The following is a 24,102-nucleotide window of genomic DNA, read 5'->3' as shown; positions in this document are numbered from 1 at the left end:
GAGAGGGTCATAAGGACCCGAAAACTTGTTGTTCTGTTATGGGGATAAAAAGAAAGAGTTTATATCTAAAACCTGTTTCTATTCCTTTCTTGTGAGAAATCCATACTCATATTCTTTCAGGACAAAACCCCTTAATACACAGATGGGTGTTGATTATTACCACTGTTACCCACCATAAACTGTGCCATTACTAGTACAAAATGGCACACCTTTAACTCTTTCATCAGAAGGACTTATTCATATCTATTTTAACAGCATGGACTTCATCATATTTGCATGCCAGCAGGACTAAATTCTGTACATAACATGTCACTCATGGCAGCTGCTAGGTGGTCACCTCTTTGGGGGCAAGGACAGCACCTACCTTGCTCCCTGTGTATGTCTAGAGCCCAACATGATGCCTGCATGCAGTCGGTGCTCTGTAGATGTTGGCTGATTGAATGAATGACTGACTCGCATCCCCTTCATGACAGCTGAAAGGGGGTTCCAAGCAGAACAGGATTAAAATATCCAGATTGAGGTTTTGTCTGCCCGGTATACTCTCTAGAAGGGAGACATGAATGCATGACAGACCGGAATTTTAGACTCCATATTGGCTCTGCTGACAGGAAATGTAAGGTGGCTTGTCAAAATGAGCCAGGACTACCATCCAGAAACCTCCATAGACTTTAATTTAACCTTCCTTTTCAAACTGATAGCCCATTTCATCATCTGTCACCTCCAAAATAGTGAAAAGTATTTATTTCCTTGGCCCTCTTGCTCAAATTGTCTTCTGTTTTCTCCAGAACCATTTCTGCTAGATAAAAAAAGAAGAAGAAGAGGAAGAAAGAAGAAGAAGAAAAAAAAACAAAAACAAAAACAGGGGTGCCTGGGTGGCTCAGTGGGTTAAGCCTGTGCCTTCAGCTCAGGTCATGACCTCAGGGTCCTGGGATTAGCCCCCCAATTGGGGTCTCTGCTCAGCAAGGAGCCTGCTTCCCCCTCTCTCTCTGCCTGCCTCTCTGTCTACTTGTGATCTCTGTCTGTCAAATAAATAAATAAATAAATCTTTAAAAAAAAAAACAAACCCAAAAACCAAAAACAAGCAAGCACACAAACAAGCAAACAAAAATAGTGGCTACATTCATCCTGAGAAAATGAAACAAACATAAAGCATGCCGCTAGAGAAAAAGAGAAGTTTCTTGAAAGGGAAATTCAAGACCAAGGACACCGGTGGTGTCTCTTGGTTGCTATAATCTGAGGGCAGGATGAGATGCCACCCCTAACCAAAACTTGGCCTTCACAGACCATGCTGGTGCTCAGTTAAAAAAAAAAAGAAAAGAAAAAGAAAGAAAGAAAGAAAGAAAGAGAGAAAAACAGTCAAGCAGAGTATTTAAATATCAGCTCTTAACAGCGTTGCCCCTCACGAGAAAGACAGCCAGATTTCATGCACCCACTCTCCTTAGGCCAAGATTAGTGTGTGCCTGAGAGAAGAGAGAAGGCTCTTTTAGGACATAGGAAGGGATTTCAGGAAGGGGTGGGTGGAAGCTTCTCTCAGAGCTCAGAGGCGGCTGGAGCAAATTGATCAAACAGCCGTCCTGAGGTTTGCCCGCCAGGTAGGCAGCTTTGCTAGAGTTTGCCATGCTTTGTGCTTAGAATAGCCCCTCAAGGAAAAGCAGCCGTAGAGAGCCAGCTCTTTATATGCTCAGACATTTAACCTTCCCCCAAAGCCCATGGTCTATCCCCTATACCTGTCTTTGCTTTAGCCCCTCTTTATAGCTCGAGCCTTATTCTTCTTTTTACCCTTCCAATATTTGTTAGATTTGTAGATAAGATGTCCTATAATTTCTGAAATATTTTAAATATCAACTGAGCTCATATTATTCAGAAGCGTGGATTTTACAAATGCATGCGTATCAGTAATACATGTGTATCAATGAGAGTGATACTAGACACGCATATCTAAGTTTCATAAAGCAGTAAAGTACTCCAGGGAGTGCTGAAAACTTGAAACCACACTACCTGGGTTTGAATTCTGCCTCTATTCTTTCCTACCTGTGTGGCTCCTGGAACTTGATTTCATCTCTCCCAATACGGAAATGATAATATTTTATTTTTATTTCACTGAATTATTCTGAAGATTAAATGAGTAAATGTATAAGTAAGGCCCTTCAAACACTGTGAGGTTATGTGTACGTAACAGAAGTTAGATAATATTAGTATTATTTATCCTCTTCCTCCCTTCTTACCATTGCTTTCAGAACCCACTGATGCTGCTGAGATGCCCCACTGAGCACTGGTCAAGATCATGTGTTCATGTGTGGAACCCTCTCGTCTTTAAGTCTCAGCTCGGATGTCACTTTCTGGAAACAAAGGCTCCCTTGCCCATCCTGGGTCCACCGTACCACTGTCCACCATCGCTCCCATCAGAGCTCTTGGACAAAGTTCATTTCTTGAACATACAACAGTATACTGGTTTCACTCATTTATTTGTTAGATGTTTATACATTATTTTTATCTAAATAAATGCCCATACATCGCAGCATATTTTGTTCTTCTTTAGACTACAAAATGAGTTCAAAGACTTTGTCTGCCTTTCCTTGGCTGTATCCCCAGGGCCTCATGCAGGCAGCGCATGGTTAAGAGTTAAAAATTCTGTTGAATGAAGGAAGGATGGATTGCTATTATCTTGCAAACAAAAAAATCAGGCTCAGTAGATAGATAAAAGTACCTTCCCCAAGGTCATCTGATACTCAAGGGCAGGACAGGGAAGAAGTCTAGCCTTAATTTTAGTGTAGCAATACCACATGTGTAAGAGGCTAGAATAGTGTGCACAGTGTGATCACAGCCCCCCAGGAGTCCTCAACACCTTTATAGGAGCCCCTCAGGGGACAAAATTATTTTCATACTTATTCTAGGAATGTTATTTGGCTTTTTCACTCAGTTGGCATTCGCCCTGGAGATACAAAAGCAATGGTGGGTAAAAATGCTGACCACTTAGCCGGGATTAAGGCACAGGCACCAAACTGTCTCATCCACTGCATTTTTCATTGCCATGTGCTCGCAGTAAGGAAAATGAAAAAAGCCAGTTCACCTAAGAATACCTTCTAAAGAAACAATAAAAATGATTAATTTTATTAAGCCTCAACCCTTTAATATATAAACATTCTCAATATCCTGTGTGACAGACTGATGTCCAAATAAAACACATGGGCTAGCAAAACCAAGTATTAAGTTTATCTCAAGGAAATGAACACGCATGATTAAGTTGTGAGCTCAACTAGCCACTTTTTCTTGTTTTTTTATTAAAGAAGAATTGGCATATGTTATTGTGGTTGTTCCAGATGTACAATATAGTGAGTCAATATTTACAAACATTAAGATATGGTCACCACAGTGAGTGTAGTTACCGTCTGTCGCCGTACAAAGTTGTTAGCCACTTTTTTTCTTGGAACACAATTTTTGCTTGAAAGAACAAATTTCAGACAAACCATGGTTATTCAGAGTTGGGCATTTGGCAGACATTTTCTCAAAAATGAGCAAAGGGAGCCTACCAGTTAAGGGAAAACAACTTAGAGTATTTGTTGCCAATGACAAAATGTGAGCATCTGAGCAAAAATCAGAATTTTAAAAAATGTGTGTCTGCAACCACGAGCTAGACAGCATCCCAATACTCAAAGAGGATTTTTTCTTATATGATCAGTAGTTGTATTAATAAAGGGTGTTTTTTAAATATATTAGATTTAAAAACATGTCAACTTTTGGATGATCTGAATAACTCAACAAACCAGTATTTTCCAAATGGCTAATGCCTGATGTTATGAAATCATACAGAGGTAAAATATCCATGAATTTTTAGATAATAGACTATAAGACTTCACTAATGTGGTTTCAGATTCCATATTGCTTTTAACCTTTAAGAAACTACTGCAACCTGTCAAGTTTTGGTGTAGTAACAAAGGGTATCCATAATTATTTGAAAAACGTATGAGAATATGTCTCTTTTTTCCTATTACACATTTGTATGAGGCCCAATTTTCTTCACATACTTCAACCAAAACCAACATATTCCAATAAATTGAATGCAAAAGCATGTAAAGAGAATCTAACTGAGTTCTATTGTCAGACATTAAAGAGATTTGCAAAATGTAAAATAATGACAACTTTCTTACTAAATTGTTCTTATTTTGGGAACTGTGGTTAGTTTTCATAAAAACATTTTATGAAGGTTTTATTGTTATTTTACAACAATAAATAATTCTTTTTCATATTTTCTTTCTAATATGGCAAATAGTGGTAGTGATAAATCACAAAATAATACTACTTTGAGGACCTCAGGTATTTTGAAGTGTGTAAAGGGGATCCCGAGACCATAAAGTTTTAGGACTGCTGAATTTGAACATACCAGCTGATGTTCAAACCTGTAAGTGTTTATGAAAGTATATGGAGGTCTGGTTGGTGAGTTCCAAAGTCATAAAGCTCATACCATCTTCTGATCTGTATATAGCTCTGCAAGGCCATATTAGTATCACTTTAGAATTAACAAATGATTTGTAAAATTTTAAAATTAGTAAATAAGGGGGACCTGCATGGCTCAGTGGGTTAAACTCTCTGCCTTCGGCTCAGGTCATGATCCTATGGTTGGGGGATGGAGCCCTGCATTGGGCTCTCTGCTCTGAGCAGAGCCTTCTTCCCCCTCTATCTCTGCCTGCCTCTCTGCCTACTTGTGATCTCTGTCTGTCAAATAAATAAGTAAAATCTTTTTAAAAAAAATTAGTACATAATGCCTATCTATTGATCAGGATATTGGTAAAAAAAAAATAATCTTCAGGGATAAAAAGAAAAAGATTTATTTTTTCACATGGTAAATGTACATTTTATGATGCCTAGGGGCTCTGATGCCTATCTCTTCACTCCAGGATCCTGGCTAAGGCAGCATCTAGCATTTGAAATGTTGTTGGTTGCGTTGGCAGGGGAAGGGAATTTGATAATTTGTCCATCCTAAGAGGACCAGCTCTTAAATATCCCACCAAGAAGTGGTGGGTGGCACTTCCACATATATGTCATTGGCCAAAGCAAATTTCATGACCCTGACAATTTCCCACAGGTCAGGGACTTGCCATCTTGCCATGAAACCGTGATCCGGAAAGTAGGGAGATTGGGGTGCAGGATTTGTGAAAGTCAGGATGTATGAGCAGATTTCATTGCTATCCCAATGTACTGCTCCATTCCAAACATAAAACCTCATTTATGAAATTTACTGATATCTGATTCTTAATTTAGTCACCCATAATTTTTTAGACTTAAGTTATTTTGTTCATAATGTTTTGTCTTCTTTTCATTTGACATCATTTTAAATGTCTCCATAGTTCTTGCATTTTTTCATTTTAATGTCAATATTAAATTTTACTCGATTGATAAATTGTGATTTTAGACATTTCTTAATTGTCGTTTATTTGGATGGTAGGTAGTCTTTCACTATTACAGATGGCATAGCAAAGCACATCATTATAAGCAAATTTAAAAGAAAATGATTTATTTGGGGTTACTTAGTTAAGAAGTAGGATGGATTTTTGTAAGGACACATCTTACATAATGCCTGCCATTTTACAAACTTTTGTGGATGAGGATCTGGTCTTATTCATTTCTGTATCCCAAGAGCCTAACAAAATACCTGGAATTTGGTAGGCATTCAATATATGCCCACTGAATGAATGGCTTTTGCCAGATTGCATTCCAGAATTATTACACCAATTTACAACGTCACCAGTACAGAATTATATCACTCTAACAGACTCTTTAATAGTTTGAGCAGTGGTTTTCCTTTCATTTATTTAATGATTAGCAGGGCTAAAAAGAAGTTTAACATTTTTCTTCTGCTACTTTTATTTTCTTTCACGTGTGCTCCCCTTAGTAAAGTGAATCTGGTGATCCCTCTTAGGAATTCATATACTGTCCCCACATATCTTGCTTTCAAAGATTTGGGGACACTGACTGTGGGGCTCATGGAAAGAAGAGAATAAATTAGGAATAAGTGGAGGTGCAGCCAATGGGCTAAGCTGGAGAAATAAAGCAGAGGATTTCTTTGTTGTTGTATTATTCCTGCTGCTATTGCTATTAGCTTGGCTGGTACTACCAACAGACACCACGGACCGAACACACTTTGTAAATATCATCTCTAGTCTACATATCATTGTTGAAAGGTAGAAACTATGAAAGCTCCATTTTTTAGGTGATGAAAAAGTTGCAATTGCCCCAAAGTACACAAGTAGGAAGAAGTAAGTCAGAGGTTGAACCTGTGTTTGTCTGAACTTGGGTCCTGAGCTTGTTCTCTCTACTTTCTGTTGCCTCGCACGGCTCACTGGATGGCCTTGTCAACAATCTAGAGTCTAAATCTAATCACGAGCAGGGCTGACATGGAGTACTGGCCCCTTGGGTCAGGTGTCTGCACACAGAGCCACTGGTGGAGGTCCTGTTGTGATACTTACACGTGTTATGGAGTTTGTATCTCCTTAGTGTCCAGGTTCTTGGTCACGTGGCTTTGAAGAATGAAGAGGTAGACCAGAGGAGGAGTGGTGGGCAGCAGAGCAAAGCCTACTGAGCAAGAGTATAACTCTCCCAGAGAGGGAGGGGGGCCCAAGTGGGTTGCCCCTGAAGTTTCTAGAGTTCAGGGGTTTTATAAGTTCTTTTGCAGAACTATCTTAAGCAATCAGGGTGTGCTGAGTCGTGCCAATCAGAACTTTGGTCATGTATCTGTCTACTATTAGGTTAATGTCCACATGCTGATGGTCCTTTTTTTTTTTTTTTTTTTTTTTTTTTTTTTGTGGACATCTGGGGGCTTAGGTCTTAACTACCCCTTACCCATGATATTGACAAATGCTTTCGTGGCTAATTGTCTTACCTTAGGACATTTTGCAGAAGTCATTTCCGCAAAGGCTGCAAAGCAAAATGTCAGGGTTATCCCATCTAAGCTGCAAAAACAGGATGTCAGCACTGTTTTATCTTAGTTGTCCTGACTCCATATCTTCTTGTTGGGGACCTTGGCCCTGACTACCTAACTGTCCAACTATCTCCTAACACAAGGACACGTGGCCTGAAGCATGGTCCCCAGGGGCATCTGAGGTCATGCAGCTCAGGACCTAGGCCTCAAGGACAAGGGTGTACAGTAAAGAGGTAGGTTATCAGAGCCCAGTGGAGAAGGTGTCATCTCAAAGCAGGTGTCTTTCAGTGGAAGAGCAGAAGGACAAACCAAGGAGGAAGGCAGCATCCCAGGAAGAGGGCACTCCCAGGAAGGTTGCTGGGCACTCTGGGCTCACAGTGGGTCTCAGATTTAGGCAGCAGACAAATTCTAGACCTCACCTTCTGCTGATAGGCACTGGCTATGAAGCCAATGCCTGTTGGCTTCCTTAATTCTTCAACAGGCAGCCTCTAGTCACATATGACTGTTGACATTTAAATTAATTAAAATGGAATAAAATTAAAACATCAGTTCCCCAGTGACACTAGCTACATTTCAAGGGCTAGTATCCACATGTGTCTCGTGGCTACTGTATTGGGCATCACAGATACAGGAGTCTGTAATCACAGAAAGTTCTATTTGGACAGTGGCTAGACCCCTGCTCCTCTAGATGGACCAGCAGCATCAGCTTCATGAAGGATCTTGTGAGAAACGCAGTATCTCAGGCCCTGCTCCAGTCCTTCTGCCCTGGAAGCTTCAGACTACAAGATCCACAGGTGATGTGGAGACACATTCAGGTTCAGGGGCACCTGTCTGGGCAGGTTCAGGAAATCAGTGGCTGTGCTACCTGCAGGGCATGGGGCTAAGGAAGAGAAACTAACCTTTAATTTGTCATCTTTACTGCAACCATTTCCCCGGGTCTATTGCTTTTCCTTTTATTTTAGTTTTGTTCATTTTTTATGAACATATTTTTGGAACCTATTAATATTTAAAAGATTGTGATGGTGGAAGCCCGCCTTGGCTCTTACATGGGAACAGTCATATCCCTCACCCCACCTTCTACCCTCCTGCTCCTCCTTCCCCTTCTCCACCCTACTCTCCCGCCCTTCTCTGGCCCCCATTCCTCCTGCTTCCTCCCTCCCACTCTTCTTCTCCCCTCTTCCTTCTCCCCTTCCCCTGCCCCTTAGATTTTGGCTCTGTACCCAACACCTCTGCAGCATCCCTCTGTAGAAAGGGTGATTTCTCCAGCTCAGAGCTGTGCAGTTTTAGCACCATCAGAGAAGTGACTGGAAAGACTCCGCACACCCCTTTTTTCAGCGCAACCCTGTACGATGCTGGAGAGCGTTTATATATTCCCAGGCAGTGATGGGGGCCCATCTTGCAAGACCTCATAAATATTTAACAACAAGCACTTTGTAAAGAAGAGTGTTATTAAGGGCGGTGCTGCCAGCAGCTTCAGAGGTGCCCATATATCAGGAGCTGCTAATGCTGTGTGGACACAACCCTCTTGCAATAATAGCCCCAGGCAAATCAGCTCCTTATCTTTTAGGGGGAGTTGGGGGAGAATTTAGAGGGATTTGCAAATATCCCTGCTCCCCAGATAGAGAAGTGCCTTCCAACAAATCATGCATCTCAGAGAGAAAAAGCAGTGACCAGAAGGGGGAATGGGGGAAATACACACACAAACACACACACACACACACACACACACACACACACACACACACACTCATATGTGTGCTTGTGTGTGTCTACACAGAATGTCCATACAAAGAAGATGCCGGCACGCCCCATTTTTAGCGGGGCTTTTATTCAGATGCTAACAGATGAATCTTTTATCCCCATGGAAGCTAGAACCAGGCCACTTATTTCAACACTTCAAGCTTTAATGATACCGTTTCAGTTTTCTTTACTCTGTGGATTGGATACAGCACATTGCAATTCAAATCGCCCCAAACACCATAGTAAGCATGAGGTGATCACATTTCTTCCTAAGTGTAAATGACTCTCCACAGGGGACTCATTCTGAGAGCGGAGAGGGGCTGGGGCAGCACTGCCCTGGCAACTTCTTTTTCCCCAGATGATCATCACTGGAGGTAAATGCTTGGAAGATTAAAGTCCCCAATCCATGAAGCAAATTCCAGTTAGGTTCAGAAAATATCCTCCATTGGCCACTCTTAGTACAACCAATAAATCACAAGGGATTAGAAAATGAAAGGTTGTATGTAGTGTGCGTGTGTGTGTGTGTGTGTGTGTGTGTGTGTATCATGCTTATTGCATTTTTCCCCAAGATAACTCTTGTGAAGTGGTCTGCAAAGCTAAGTTGACTGGCTCAAGGTGACCCACAGAAGCCATTGAAAGAGCACTTGTGTGTTTTCTACCATAAACACTGCCCCCCAAGGTCTGCCAGGAAAGCAATTGACTTTTGAGCACTCCCATGGATTATGTTCCAGACAAATAAACAATGTTTCCCCCAGAAATCACCTTACACATGAAGACCAGAGTCCTAGCACCATATGCAGGAGTGGGAACTACATATGTAAGGTAGTGATGCATCTGCTTTTTTGTGAGTGATTCTGTACTGTACTTAGCAAATTGCCCGGAGCTTGGCCAGCAGCCCTGTATTTGCTGAGAACAGGTGAGAGAATCTTAAGAAAACCAGGGGTGCTGGGGCACCTGGGTGGCTCAGAGGGTTAAAGCCTCTGCCTTCGGCTCAGGTCATGATCCCAGGGTCCTGGGATGTGGAGCCCCACATTGGGCTCTTTCCTTGTGTGGGGAGCCTGCTTCCTCCTCTCTCTCTCTGCCTGCCTCTCTGCCTAGTTGTGATCTCTCTCTGTCCAATAAATAAATAAAATCTAAAAAAAAAAAAAGAAAACCAGGGGTGCTGACTGAACCATGCCCTAATGTAGCCATCACAAACCTGTCCTACACATTCATGAGCAAGCAGTTTCCAGTATATACACTTTGTTCCAAGTCATAATCAAAAAGTTCATTTTTAAGTTAGCTGCTTGGGACCTGGAATAAACTTTCCCATAGAAAGGATGTTATAAATAGAGCTTGAGCCTAGCCCACAAATGATTATCTAATCTGTAATGTGATTCCAGTATTATATAGTTGCAAGGAAACTTTGTGGAAAACAATAACTGTGCCATACCAGTAATTAAACCAAACAGTGGAACAATAAAATGAAATGTCTTTTTCTTTTTACATGGAAGCTCATTCGTGAAGAAAGTAAGATTAATTGGAGAAGGATAAGCAGTTAAATGGAGACCGTGTGGTGCTCTTGAAGGCGGCTTTGGGGTTACCTCAAGGGCTGTTGAGGCTGATGGCACAGGCTCTTTACTGTGTCTCATTTCACTTCAAAACTTATGACTTGCCTTCTGCTTGATACAGGTATATAGCTAGCTAGTGGTACTTGCACTCATCCTCCAAAATTAGAGTCAGTTTTTATGTTTTCCTCACCAGCTGAAAAAAGAGAGCAAGGGAAACTGGGAGGAGGAGGAGAGAAGAAAAGAAGAGAGAGAGCATGGAGGGAGGTAAGGGGTAGGGAATTTTCTGGACACAAGTGAAGCAAAAGTTAAAACATGAAGAGTATGCACTGGGAGTTTAAAGAAAACCTGTGAGTCAAAGAGTGCTTTCAGGTGTCCAGTTAATCAGTCAAAAGAAGGGGAGGAGGGGCACGTGGGTGGCACAGTGGGTTCAGACTCCCTCTCTTGGTTTCAGCTCTGACCCCAGGGTCTTGAGATCCAGCCCCATGTTGGCTCTGCATTCAGAGGGAAACATGCAGGAGCTTTTCTGTCTCCTGTGCCCCTCCCCACTACGTTTTCTCTCAAATAAATAAATCGGAAAAAAAATAAAAGGGAGGAGGAAAAAGAGAGGAAGGGAGAAATAGAGTCTGAGTTAGAGAAAAGGGACCTGAGAAGAGAGTAAGGGGTGGGAAGAGGGGAAGAGAGCGGGAGGGAGGAAAGAGGGAGGGAAGAAGCTGGAGAGAGGCTTGACCCTTGAGTAGTAAATCCTGCAGGAGGGAGGGAAGGGGGAATGCCATAAAGGAGGTGGCAAGTTGGAGGGGATGGGATGGTTTGGATGAAAGAAGGAGGTTTTCAAAGAAGGGAACCTGGAGGCTCCCCAGAGTCACTGAGTGTTCAAGACCTAAGGCTCTGTTCTTAGACTCTGGCAAAGACAGACTCAAGAGATGCAAACCTAGAACTCCGGTTTGGACCGTGTGGCTTTAAAGGCAGCAAAGCTCTGGGATCACGTGGGTCAAGACTTCTGCTTTATTATGCAGAGCAATTTAATTCTCTTTTGTCTCAATCCTACTCTGCAGACTAGGCTTTGGAGCCTAACCCAAAGGCCAATTAATTGGCTTTCCTAAACAAAAGAGCCATCTTCCCTGAGATAAACCTGCACTCCCTTATAATGCACAAGTGGATGAAGTCATTTATTTTTTTTTAAATAGCAATCATTTCCCCTCAGATTACACTTATTATATGTGTTTCTTTACAATGCACACGGATCTTTCATATAATCCCCACCTGGCAAACCCCATCCTCCAAACCAAACGCTCATTATTCAGGTAGTAGCCCTTTAATAGTAAAAAATATTGAATCACCACCAAAAGAAGTAAAAATAGGAAAATATTGCCACCTGGAAGGCTGGATCAAAGCCAATGACAATTATCTTCCCATTACTGGCTGTGAGGCCCAGGGGAAAGAAGGAACTAGCAGGAAGCAGAGAGACCAAGAAAGGCAGACTTAGCCAGAAGCCAGGCTGACCTGGACTGGGACCAGCACTAGCCTGGAGCACTGAAGGTTTTGGGTCTCTTGTAGATCTCTCTGGACCTTCCTCCCCACAGCCTATTCTCTCCAGCTTGAGCACCGGAACCGGAACCGTGGTGCCCTGCCTTATTTTCCCGACTTAATTCCTGCCGCTGATGGTTTAACTTGACTTTCTTTCCTTTTCCTCCACTTCACAGTTTGGTGCCGTGGGGTTAGGTATGAGGGGGTGATGAGTTTTACCTTAAATCCTTTCTTTACCCTCCAAGTCCTGTTGTTGAGACTGAGCATGATGTGGGAAACAAAGGCAGAAGAAAAATTATTAAATTTCCTTACCCACTGACAAGCCCTTAAAACAGGCAGAGTGACACTCCTCTAGGGACTCAACTACCCCCACCTTAAGGCTTTGCTAAGGGCAAAGGGCAATCCTAGCCTGACTGACCCCTACCCCCAACCAGGACCCTGTAAGTCTACTTTAACAATTCCTTTGGAAACTTTATCTCTAAACCTCCAAGATAGTGTTGACAATCATTCTCAAGCATCTGGCCCACTGATATACATCTAAGGGGTCTCAAAAGAAGGTTTTATTACTGGTAATGAATAACCTTTCCCCCAAACAATAGCTAGCCCCTCAAAGTCCTAGAAACCTTGCTTCCAAAATTCCTTAGAGACTTACTCCATCCCTAATCCCCTCCCCAACTTACAAGTATGTAATAGACCACTCTTCACATCCCCGCTTCCAGCCCACCCATCCTGTCCCCATGCTTTAATAAACCACTATTTTGCACCAAAGATATCTCAAGAATTCTTTCTTGGTCATCGGCTCCGGACCTCACCTCACTGAACCTCACCTATATTCTAGAACTTCACCAAGCAGAACTGATGATGTAATTGACATGGTAACTGACCAAGTCCTTTTTTTTTTTTTTTTGGTTTTGGTTTTTTTAGAATACCTCCTTTAAGATTCCATTTCTGAGAAGAGTAGATTACAGATTTTGTGTTGTTATTTCAGTAATGAATCCTATATGAAAGAATTGTTCAGAAAGTAAGTTTACATGAATTTAAGAAAAAAAAATCAATTGTAAAGCAAGACATAAAGATTAATGCAACTATTTAATTTGAAATTGAATGATTTGACCTGACTTACAATAATACAGTTACAATATAAAAAGTACTGTTACTTTTTCTTTATGTCATTTTACTTTAAAAATTTTTTTTAACCTCATGTCATTTTAAATATTTTTCACAAAGTGCCAGCATATACAAATTTAAGTTTTTGCAGAGGTGCCACAATACAGTAGGTAGGAAATTTTGAAGTCAGTGGTCAAAGCAATGTAGATTACTAAAGGAAATTAGTGAAAACTCATTGCACAGCTCTAAGCACTTGACCTGTTTCAAGACACAAAAGAGTCAAGGGAAGATTTGGTGAGAAGATTTTCTCTGGAAAGAGCTGTCACCTTGCTTCCATACCCAAGCCCTGAGGGGAAGGAGTATACTTCCTTCTTTAACCAAGATTCCTGGCCAGGTTTTTAGTGGTCAATGGGAAGGAGAGCAGACTTGTACCCAACTTACAGGAAAAGGATAAATCAGATCAGCCTGCACTCCCAGATACCTATGACCAGACATGCGCCATGTCAGAGAAGGAAAAGTTAGCCAGAGCCAGTTTGAATCCTGCCTAAGAGGGCTCCTTCCAGAGGGTGAAGATGATGAAGTTTTTAGAATATAGGCGAGATTCAGTGGGGTGGAGTCTGGAGCCAATAATCAAGAAAGAAATCTTGAGACATCTTTGGTGCAAAATGGTCATTTATTAAAGCATGGGGACAGGACCCCTGGGCAGAAGGAGCTGCTGCCCTGGATTTGTGAGGAGTGGTAGGTTCTGTACAGGGGACTCCCTGGAGATAAGGAAAAGGGAGGTTTCAATAGAACTTTCATATGCTAAAGAGACCCACAAGATACCGTACCAGAGGCCTTACCATTGCCAAGGTCTTTTTCCCCTTCTTAGCAAGGTATTAACATTAAGATAGCTGGGAGATTCCTAAAGACTGTCATTTGTGTCCCACCCAGGAGTGGGGGTGGGGGAAGGTTGCAGGGTGTCAGCCTTTTGCTTAGTCCTCAGCCAGCCCTCTGTTCCCTCAAAAAAAGACAAGGGGTCCATGACAGTCCTCACTTGGGACCTTGCACTCACTCTGTCAATGTGGGTATGCACCTTTTCCTCAGGGGGTATGTCCTAATCTGGGCCTTGAGAAGCCTGGCTCAGGTCCTGTGACCACTTCTCTCTCCTCAGTCCCACAGCCCATCACCAGCAGAGGCTACCTGAAAGCTGGAGTTGAGAGAGGAGAAGGCTACCATCTTGCTGGCAGAGTGTTGATTTGATCAAATCAAGTTCCAAATCCTGATGAAAATCTTAGGCTGCATATTCTAATTTCCTAATTTAGATTGCATTTGTGACTTCAATGGATGTTTGGTTACTTACAAACCAATCTGATATGGAAACAGCCAGCCTCAGTACGCTCTCGAGGATTGCTTACTGCCAATGCCCGTCCTGATTTGCCAGTCCGCACACCTGTTTCAGAGGAAGCAAGAGTCAGGGGCCTGCCGGCATCTACATCCAAATGCATGTAGGGATTGTAACAGAATAAAGAATACATTTTATATATTGAATAACATGTGAGATCTCGATTTTCAAACTAATTTCATGTGGCTGCTTCCACAAAATCATTTCAAACTTGTTCACGTGCTCTTTAATACGTATGATGGGTCTTACCATTTTTGGCCAAGATTTCAAGGAGATAATCCAATTAGGAATATTCTGGAATCAGGTAGAAACAAAAGACCAAAAGACCACACAGAGATGGGACTAATTCAGAAGTCAGTAATCATCGAAAACAGTTTTTCAAACCACCAACTATGATCCATTCATTATTTAGGAAATGAATCTAGTGGCTTATGACCCAGTGAATTATTTTTAAATGAAATTGAATGGATAGGATAGGACAGAACCGAATAGAATACAAAATGTCACTCATGGTAAGGTTAAATATGGTTCAACATGTCTTTGTTTGCTTTATGTGTATGTACATATGTATTTGTGCTTTTGTGCTGGGGTAAGGACATAAAATATAGTTCCTACTTCATCTTACAGTTAAAACAAGTTTGAAAGGTTGAAAAAAACCTGCATACACCAAATCTATGGAGAAGAACTGAGTCAGGAATCAAAGGTATTACCAGAAATAAAATAGAGAAAGTGAGAGACAAGAGTGTGACAGACGAGTCAGACAAGTTCCAGATGTGTCTTCAGCTGTCCCCTTATGTCTTTTTTTTTCCCCTCTAGTGGAAGGTGGTGTTCACATCCCGAGATTCTTACAGGCAGTGATACTTTTTGCTTTTGCCAAGGGAAGGAAGAAGGAAAGGGGAAAGAAGGGGAAGCAGAAGGGAAAAAAGTAAGTCTGTGGAAAACAGTTGGGGACCATTTTACACCCACCCTCGATCTTCAATCAGTCTCAACCTACTCAGCCTCTGGGGAACTCGTGCCTATAAAAAGCCACTTTAAAATGATGGGAATTCCAAGTTACAATCAACGCACGATGCATTTGTTGAATTGTCACATGTGACATAGTTTTATATGGTTGTGGTACTAACAAAATCACTGTACTATGTATAATACTCGGTAAACTTTTTTTTTAAACACTCATCCTATGCTCATCTATTTCATTGCAGATAGCATCTTCCTAGGGTATATGCCAACTGCAGAAGGTACCATCCTAAAGATGAACTACACTTGGGGCTGCCACCTTGTGTTGACTCTGGAGGGTACTTTCCCCAGTGTATTCCATATGAATGGAGCCCCTGGAGTTGTAAAATTCAGTGACCATGACTGTGCACTCCTGGTCCTCCTAGCACTTACTGTAATTCCCTCCTGCTAGCCAGGACAGCATCTGCAGAGCAGTGTACAGCCTTGACCTCTGTGATTGGAAGTATGGGCACTGAGTTCCAGGTCTCCTGTGGGTCTTGACCACTATGGAGGTCAATGCTCAGCCTTCATTCACTCTTGTGTGGCCTTTTTCTGGACTGGTGGGCTCTCCTGACTCCCGGTGGTATATACAACTTCTTCATCTTCGTACTACCTGTAAGGCATCTGATAGGTCTAGTCCATGGAAATCCCTTTTTTTTTCCCCTGTACAATATGCTGACAGCAAATGTCTCTCCCTATGTCCTCCTCTCACCTTCATTCTTCAGGGCCAGTGAATCTTCCAGTCCATCTTCAGTAGAGCTCTTTCTAACCACTCAGCTCTCACTGACCTTCCTGTCATCTGAATGACCACAGCACTGAGATTTTACTTTATCTAATTTAACTCCGTAAATGCTACCTTGTGCTACTCACTGGTCTTATGTATTAGTGAGTCTAGACTATTACTTAGACTGGGAATTTCATAGTCTCTGGTAGTCTTTGCAGCACCCAGCATCCTGCAATGTCTAAAGGTACAGGCCACACTCAGAGTTGGTTGTGAGAAGTCAGTTCCTGGAACATATTCTCTTCATCTGTGAAAAGTAACTTCGGGACCAATGGATCTCTCTTGGAGAACTAATGAATGGTTGGACATGGTTTCTGGAAATAAGAAACAGAAAAATAAAATTAACTTATATGCCAGGCAAGATAGCAAGTGCTTTATATACATCATTTTTCTTAATACTGATCACAACCCTATTTGGTATTTTTTAAACCACAATTTATTGAGGAAGAAATAGAAAATCGGGGGTGAATCTCTCTAAAATTGAACCGCTAGTAAGTGGCAGAGCCTGGATCCCAAGTCTGTCCTCCCTTTACAAAAGCAATACCTCTTATGTAGATTCATCCTGTTCTGAATTTCAAATAATTCAGGGAGAATGAAAAGTGCTTAAGGTCTGCCAGGGAGGTCTTCCAGTTCTCAAGAAGGTCTGAGGACGTCCTTTCCCAGGCACTATAAGCTAGCTATCCAGGAGCTGGTAGGACTTCGGACTGTACCTTGTGGATTCACACTGGGCATTGGTCATTCATAAGAAAATCACCTCCAACCATCAAGCTGAGATGAGACTGCAAAAAAAAAAGAGAGAGAGAGAGAGAGAGAAAGATGCCACAAGTGAATCATATCATCTGGGGGAAAATAACAAAGAAAGATTGGAATTAAACAATGACAAAGTAGCTAGGTGAAATTAGTGAAGAAATTCATGAAACAGGTCAGAATGTGTGTATAACTTTCCACAGACCTGACAGTCTTTTAGAAAGGCTGTTGTGTGGTTGCGACAGGAGAAAGTAATACTCAAGGCTGACATGGCCAGAAGGCTTAGTACTCCTAAGCCCAAGGGAAAGGATGATAATGATTAAAATAAATAATAAATAGGGAGATGGAGAGGAGAAGGGAGTTGAGGGAAATTGGAAGGGGAGGTGAACCATGAGAGACTATGGACTCTGAAAAACGATCTGAGAATTTTGAAGGGGTGGGGGGTGGGAGGTTGGGGGCACCAGGTGGTGGGTACTGTAGAGGGCACGGATTGCATGGAGCACTGGGTGTGGTGCAAAAATAATGAATACTGTTATGCTGAAAAAAATTTAAAAATTTAATAAAAAATAAATAAATAAATAAATAAATAAATAATCTTTATTTGGCACTTACTCTGCCAAATACTGTGTTAAATTTCTAACATAAATCTATTACCTAAACTAATCAAAACCTGGTAATGTGGATTGTTTCTGCACGTATCTTTTTTTTTAAAGATTTTATTTATTTATTTGACAGACAGAGATCACAAGTAGGCAGAGAAACAGGAGGAGAGAGAGAGGGAAGCAAGCTCCCTGCTGAGCAGAGAGCCCGACTACACAGGGCTTGATTCCAGTACCCTGAGATCATGACCTGAGCCAAAGGCAGAGGTTTTAACCCACTGAGCCACCCAGGTGCCCCTCTGTATGTATTTATCGATCTTTTACTATGAGGGTATGGTAGTGAACAAAAGAGACAACATTGTCTTTCCTCTGCATCCTTAGAAATATTATTATTCCTATACTACAGATGAGTTAACCAAGGCTTGCAGAGGTCAAGTAATCTGTACAAATCATACACAGATAGTCGATGGCAGAGGGCTTGAGTTTGAATCCAAATCTGTCTGACTCTAAAGCTCAAACGGAACCCGCCCTGCCACCGCTTCCAGCTGTACTCAGAACACAGCCAGGCGTGTCACCTGTAAGACCCCATTCTTAATTATCTTACTTGCTGGAGCATTATACATGTGGTCTTTATGGTCTGTTCTGGCCCTTGATCATATTGTCATTTACTATTTTCTAAAAGTTTCATGGATATAAAACTTGCTTGCTCACCTAAATTGAAAACTCCTAGAAGGTTGGGCAAGAGAATATATTCTGCAGCATTTCCCAAAGGGCTGGGTGCATTTCACACAGGTTTTAAGCACCTGTTATCTGCCAGGGCACTGTGCTCAGCACCATGGGGAATTTAAAAAATTGAAAAATAAAATAAAATATTGTCTCTGCCATTCAGAGTCTTATAACTTAGTGGGCACTGTCATTAAACATTAACTGATAGAATTTTAGTTTTAACAAATCCCATTTTTGAGAACTCATGACTGGCAGGATAAAGTTCCCAAAGACGAGAAAGAGACCCATGCAATGTGTGTTTTCAAAAAGTCAGAAAGATTAGGGCTCAGAAAAGTAAACCAATATTGGTAATAAGACCTAACTTGCCTATGAGAAACAACTTCAAGACAAATGAAGAAAGAATTAATTGAGAGAAGATCACTGGGTGACAACCAACATAGCTTTGAAAGGAATACATCTTGTCTGACCAATCCAGGTTACTTTCATCCCAAAGCAAGGTGGACCATGTAGAAATGGTGAGTTAATGAGTAAGCATAGCTTTACTACAGCAAGGTTCTACTCACTGTGATATTCTCATAAATAAGCTAATAAAACATAGCCTAGATGACTATGCTAGAAGGTGGGGAACACTCCAAGGAAGCCACAGAAGAGGTGTTTGATAAGAACGGGTTGGGTCCTGGAATATTTCCAAAGTCCATTGATGATATGGAGGATAGGAGCACAGATGAGCTTATTAAGTCATGAGTAGCCCCAAAGTGCAGTGCAGACATTCCCTGTTGACAAGGCCTGGAATTTTCTATAGCTCAGACAAATTACTGAGGAAATAGTTGAAAATTGAAACAGTTTGTATTTTAATAGAGAAGGAATATAGGGAAAACCACTTCTGATCTTTTCCTCTTTCTCTCTTGAATTCTGGGAGCCAAGTGTGGAGGAAGCCTCCTCTTGAAGCCAGAGGCTCTAATGTGCGAGAAGGATTATCCGGCTTTGGGTTGTGAGTCGGACCACTGGGGCCTCCGTTTTCCCATCTGTGCAATGGGGTAACAGCTGGCCTGCTGTACAAACATTATCTTCTGTGTATTAGCTAATTAATGATCATTTAGGGTCTTAAAAATGCCAAGTGTTGCATAAATGCTAAGTATTATTATGCTTCACGTTAAGGGCAAAGATCTTGACTTGGAAAGAAAATGGGAGGAAAAATTACAGGAGACAGTAGGAGAAAACACAGGAGAGAAGCTATTAGCCAGTTTGGGGAGCACAACTGCAAGGGCTTGAGCATCATAAAACATCTGCAGGTAATTTCCACTCACCTCTGCTCCTGCAGTGGCCGTGAGGGAGAACGCAGTCTGTTGTCTTTAAGTAAAGAATCACGGAAAGCAATCAAGTGAGGGTTTGCCCTTGCCAAGGTTGAGGAACTCTCTCAAATGTCATACAATTCTGGATGTTCTAAATGAAGAAATTACTTAATCTACCTGGGGGATTGTGGCTGTTACATAAACCAACATAAACAAACCTCCAAAATCCAGCTACTGAGGATCCTTTGGCCACACAGCAGACTGCTTCAAACTGACAGGTTTCCTAGGCTGCCCTTGAAACTCAATTTTCTGACTCTCAGTTCATCCCAAATTAATGAAGTCGTCTGTTCAATGACCAAAGCTGCCCTCCTGGGTTGGCCTCAGGTATCTTCCCTGGGGCATAAGGAAGGCCATTAGGACAAATTTTAGACACCCAGGTACCATGGGGTGATGTCAATTAAATAAAATACATTGGCCTCAGAGGAGGGGAAGGGGCACTTTGGCCAAGTCTTCTCCTATTGGAAGTCATCTGCTGAGTCGCAAAAGTGTCGAAGAGATTGGAAGTAGGAGTTGTTTCTGAAGCTGATGCCACAGGCAAAAAGAGATACTATTTGCCCACTTTTTTTTTCCTTCCTGGTTCCAACCACGTGCCACCTAAAGCGTCCCTCTAATAAATTAAAAGAGCCTTGTCAAGTAGCTCATTCTATTATTAACCAGACATGTCTCTCCTGGGCTTCCTGGCAGATCAAGAGGACTGTCAGCCTCCTCCACAGGGTTCTAAGACCACTTAGCTGTGCTCAGCAACCTCCACAAGGGAAGGGCAAGGAAGACAATGCCCTTAATGTGGCCAAGTGGCCCAGGAGGGGTCCAGCGATAACTATGTGATCATGGTTGGACTATTCTTGCTGCTGTCCCTCTCAGTTTCCTCAAGGGCACTGGTATAGGCATGAACTTGGAGTACAGGCCTTAAATGTCCTATCTGAAGACCCATTGTACTTTTTACCTGATTGCATAGCTCTAGAGACTTGAGAAACAGAGAATTAACTTTCTGTCCTTAGAACTCAGTTGTCACTACGATAACGCAGTACAAATTAGCATATGTCCAGGACACAACAAAAGTCAGGACAGATGAAAATGAAATAGTCAGGATTCTAGATAACTTTTTGAAACTTGACGTTTTCTAGGATCATTTCTTGACTCATGGGTACTCTTGTTTATTAGTAAACATATATTTTCTTATGCTGGCAGGAACAGAAAGAAGGAAGAGTCCAGATATCAGGAGGCAGACATGAATGTGGATGGAAACATTATCCATACTCACTGGTGCTCCTTGGGAAGCCCTGTCACTCTTCAGCTCCAACTAGTCAGCTAAAGGAGCGAAAGCTACAAATACCGAAAGAAAAGGATCTTGCTACTCAAACTTTGGAGAATGTTGACATTGCCCACTAAACTGGGAACTCCTCCAAAGCCAAGATCACTTTTTAATCTTTCTTTCTTTTTTTTTTTAATCCTCCACCACAATGGCTAGTAGATGGTAGATCTTCAACAGCTGTTTGTGAACGGACAAATATGAAAGGGTAAATTACAAAGTGCCCGGAAATGTAGTATAAGGACTCAATATTTGCTTTAAAAAATGGAGAGGATCACATTCTACTTTTTATTTATTTTATTTTTTTTAATTTAAATTCAATTAGTCAACATATAGTACATCATTAGTTTCAGATGTAGTGTTCAGTGATTCCTCATTTGCATATAGTACCCAATGCTCATTACATCAAGTGCCCTCCTTAATACCCGTCACCCAGTTATCCCATCTCCCACACACCTCCCTTCTGTAACCTTCAGTTTGTTTCCCAGAGTCAAGAGTCTCTCGTGGTTTGTCTCCCTCTCTGATTTCTTTCCATTCAGTTTTCCCTCCCTTCCCCTATGATCTTCTGTGCTATTTCTTATATTCCACATATGAGCGAAACCATATGATAATTATCTCTCTCTGACTGACTTATTTCACTAGGCATGATCCCATCCAGCTCCATCCATGCCCATGTAAATGGTAGATATTCGTCCTTTCTGATGGCTGAGACATGCTATTTTTACAAATGCAATTTAAACAAATGGATTTTTACCAAAACATAATCTAGATTATGTCCTTGAAGCCATCTTCCTTAGAAGCAAATTTCCACAGGCTCCCCATGGTTGGTGAGAACACAGTGTGGAGCTAACAATGGCTGTTTCTCTCCCCTTACTCATGTCAACTGCTCAGGAAATCAAAGATCTGTGTGGCTGCTTAGGCTATCCTGAGCATAATTCATGTTGGTTTAGGATTTAGGCTTATAGGATTAGACTGACGATCATAAACCTTGCCCATTATAAAATCCTAAAATCATTATTAATTTTAAAAGGAGTATAAAACCTTGGGCAAAACGAATAACAAATGTATGCCAACTCTAAGACCAATACGAGGCCTAAATCCTGTCTAATTTGGAGAGCTCAGGCAAATCGGATTATCAAGCGAGACTGAGGATTCTCCCTCCCTGGAGAGCTCCAGGATGAGGAGGACAGGCTCTTCTTGCCCAAAGTCAGGAGACTGACAAAGATCAGCCTTGATAGTTCTCTAGCCTGCAGCTTGGACAAGGAAGGGTTAGGGGAACTAGAATTGAACTCCCAGGCTGAGGAATGTCCACGGCGTGGGGGGGCGGGGAGCGAGATAGAGAGAGCCGAGATGGAGATCGGCATCCAGGGAGGTGAAGGCAATACTCCTTATTTAGGGGTCTTGCAATTTCTTCCTGCTTTTCATAGGTATAAAAGAGAAGAAATGGAAAAACAAAAACAAAAACAAAACAAAAAACATGCATTAGCATCCTGAGGATGAGGTTCATGATCAAAGAGGAAAAACTTGCTTCCAGCAAGATATACCATGAATTTGCCCATGCAAACAGTCCACTGCAGAGCACTTAGAGCAAGATGTACAAATGAAGGGGAGGAGAGGCCAGTCTCAACTAGGGGTGTGTGATTTACAGCTGAAGTTCAAAGTGATGATAATACCATGTTTTTACTTTTTAAATTGTCTTATCCTATTTTTCCAGCCCATAAGGAATGCACCTTGGTGTCAACAGAACCCCTTTGTCTTTGTAAGCTATTTTGAAGCAAAATATCGGTAAATTACTTCCCAAACCACCACACAACTAGATCATGCTGAGAAAATGGGCTTTGCAGGAATGCAGTAAATTGTTTCTGTCACAGAAGAAAATACAACCAGTAGAAATCGTTATGGATGAGTCATTATGAGAAGGGGCCAAAAAAATTAACCTTCATCCGTTTTCTTTGTCTTTGTGCATTCAAGGGAGGGTGTGTGTATATGTGTATGTGTTTATTTGAATTCACTGGCCACACTTAGGAGTCTGGAGGTGGGAACAGTTTCAGAGATAAGCAAGGCCAGCCCCTTCATTGACATGCACACAGGAGGGGAGAAAGAAGAAAAGCGACTTCAGAATGTGGTATTGGTGGGAAGGTGTTTAGCATGGTTAAAGAAGAAGGGGTTCTATGGTCAAGGAGGAGGGGGAGAAAATCCTTGTATTTTAAAACATTCATTTAGTGCTATTGACTGAATGTGTCACCCCCAAATTCCCATGTTGAAACCTAATCACCAGTGAGATGGTGTTGGGAGGTGGGGTCTTTGGGAAGTGATTAAAGCCTGAGGGCGTTTGGTCACCAGTAGGGTTAGCATCCTCCTAAAAGAGGCCCCCAAGTGTTTCCTCATTCCTCTCACCAGTGAAGGAACAACAAAAATGAAGGAGGAAGTTGGTCATCCTCATCAGACACCAAAGCAGCAGGCACCTTGCTCTTGGGTTTCCCAACCCCTGCGACTGTGAGAAATAATGCCCATTGTGTATAAGACAGCACTGTTTTCTGTTACAGTAGCCCAAATGGAGTATGACATTAATATTTATGAAATAGTATCAGGCACAGGACGGAATGTTTTGCACACCTCCTGACAGTTCTGTTGGGTAGGTGCTGTTATGACTGCCATTTCACAGATAAAGAAACTGAGGTGTAGAGAGGTTGGGTGCCTTGTCCAAAGCCTCACAGAAATGAATGGCTATCAAGGTGATATCATTTCAAGCCCGTGCTTTCAAGCAGGCATCTGTACCTCCTCAGGTAGGGAATATGTGGTGTGTGGAGCACCATGGACAAAAGCCAGCACACTGGAGTCAATCTGTCCACCTACAAGACTCAGAAGAAATTATTCTCATCATCCACCAGGTTTGAACAAACATTTTTACAATTGCCTGGTATATCCTCAACCCAGTGTGCTCCTCTGAGAACCCTCCAGTGACTGGGAAACTGGCCTAGGGATTCCACACAGCGCCCTCGGACACTGTGAATTCACTTAACTTAGCTCCTGCCTCTTGTCCCTTTGTGCTGATATAAAATCCATCTCCAATCATTTGATAATGACTCTTCCTGCACCCCCCATGCAAACAATAGTACAGAAAGATGCTCCGTTAAAGTGTTAAACATGCCCTAATGTGCGGTAATTGATTTCACATACGGAATCAGGGCCAGGGTAACAGTGTGCGACAATGGATTTGACACAGGCGCTGTCTGACTTGATGAACACAGGTGCAAGGAGCTGATTCTCTGTGCAGGTGCTAATTGCCCGGCAAACCTGGCCAAGGGCCTGCTTCCATGAAGCAGTGCCCTAGGTGGACAAGATAGGACTCAGAAGGTCACCTTAGTCCC

Source organism: Lutra lutra, chromosome 10 (assembly GCF_902655055.1).
Source record: "Lutra lutra chromosome 10, mLutLut1.2, whole genome shotgun sequence".
Taxonomy (NCBI): Eukaryota; Metazoa; Chordata; class Mammalia; order Carnivora; family Mustelidae; genus Lutra; species Lutra lutra.
Note: the sequence above shows the minus strand (reverse complement) of the source record.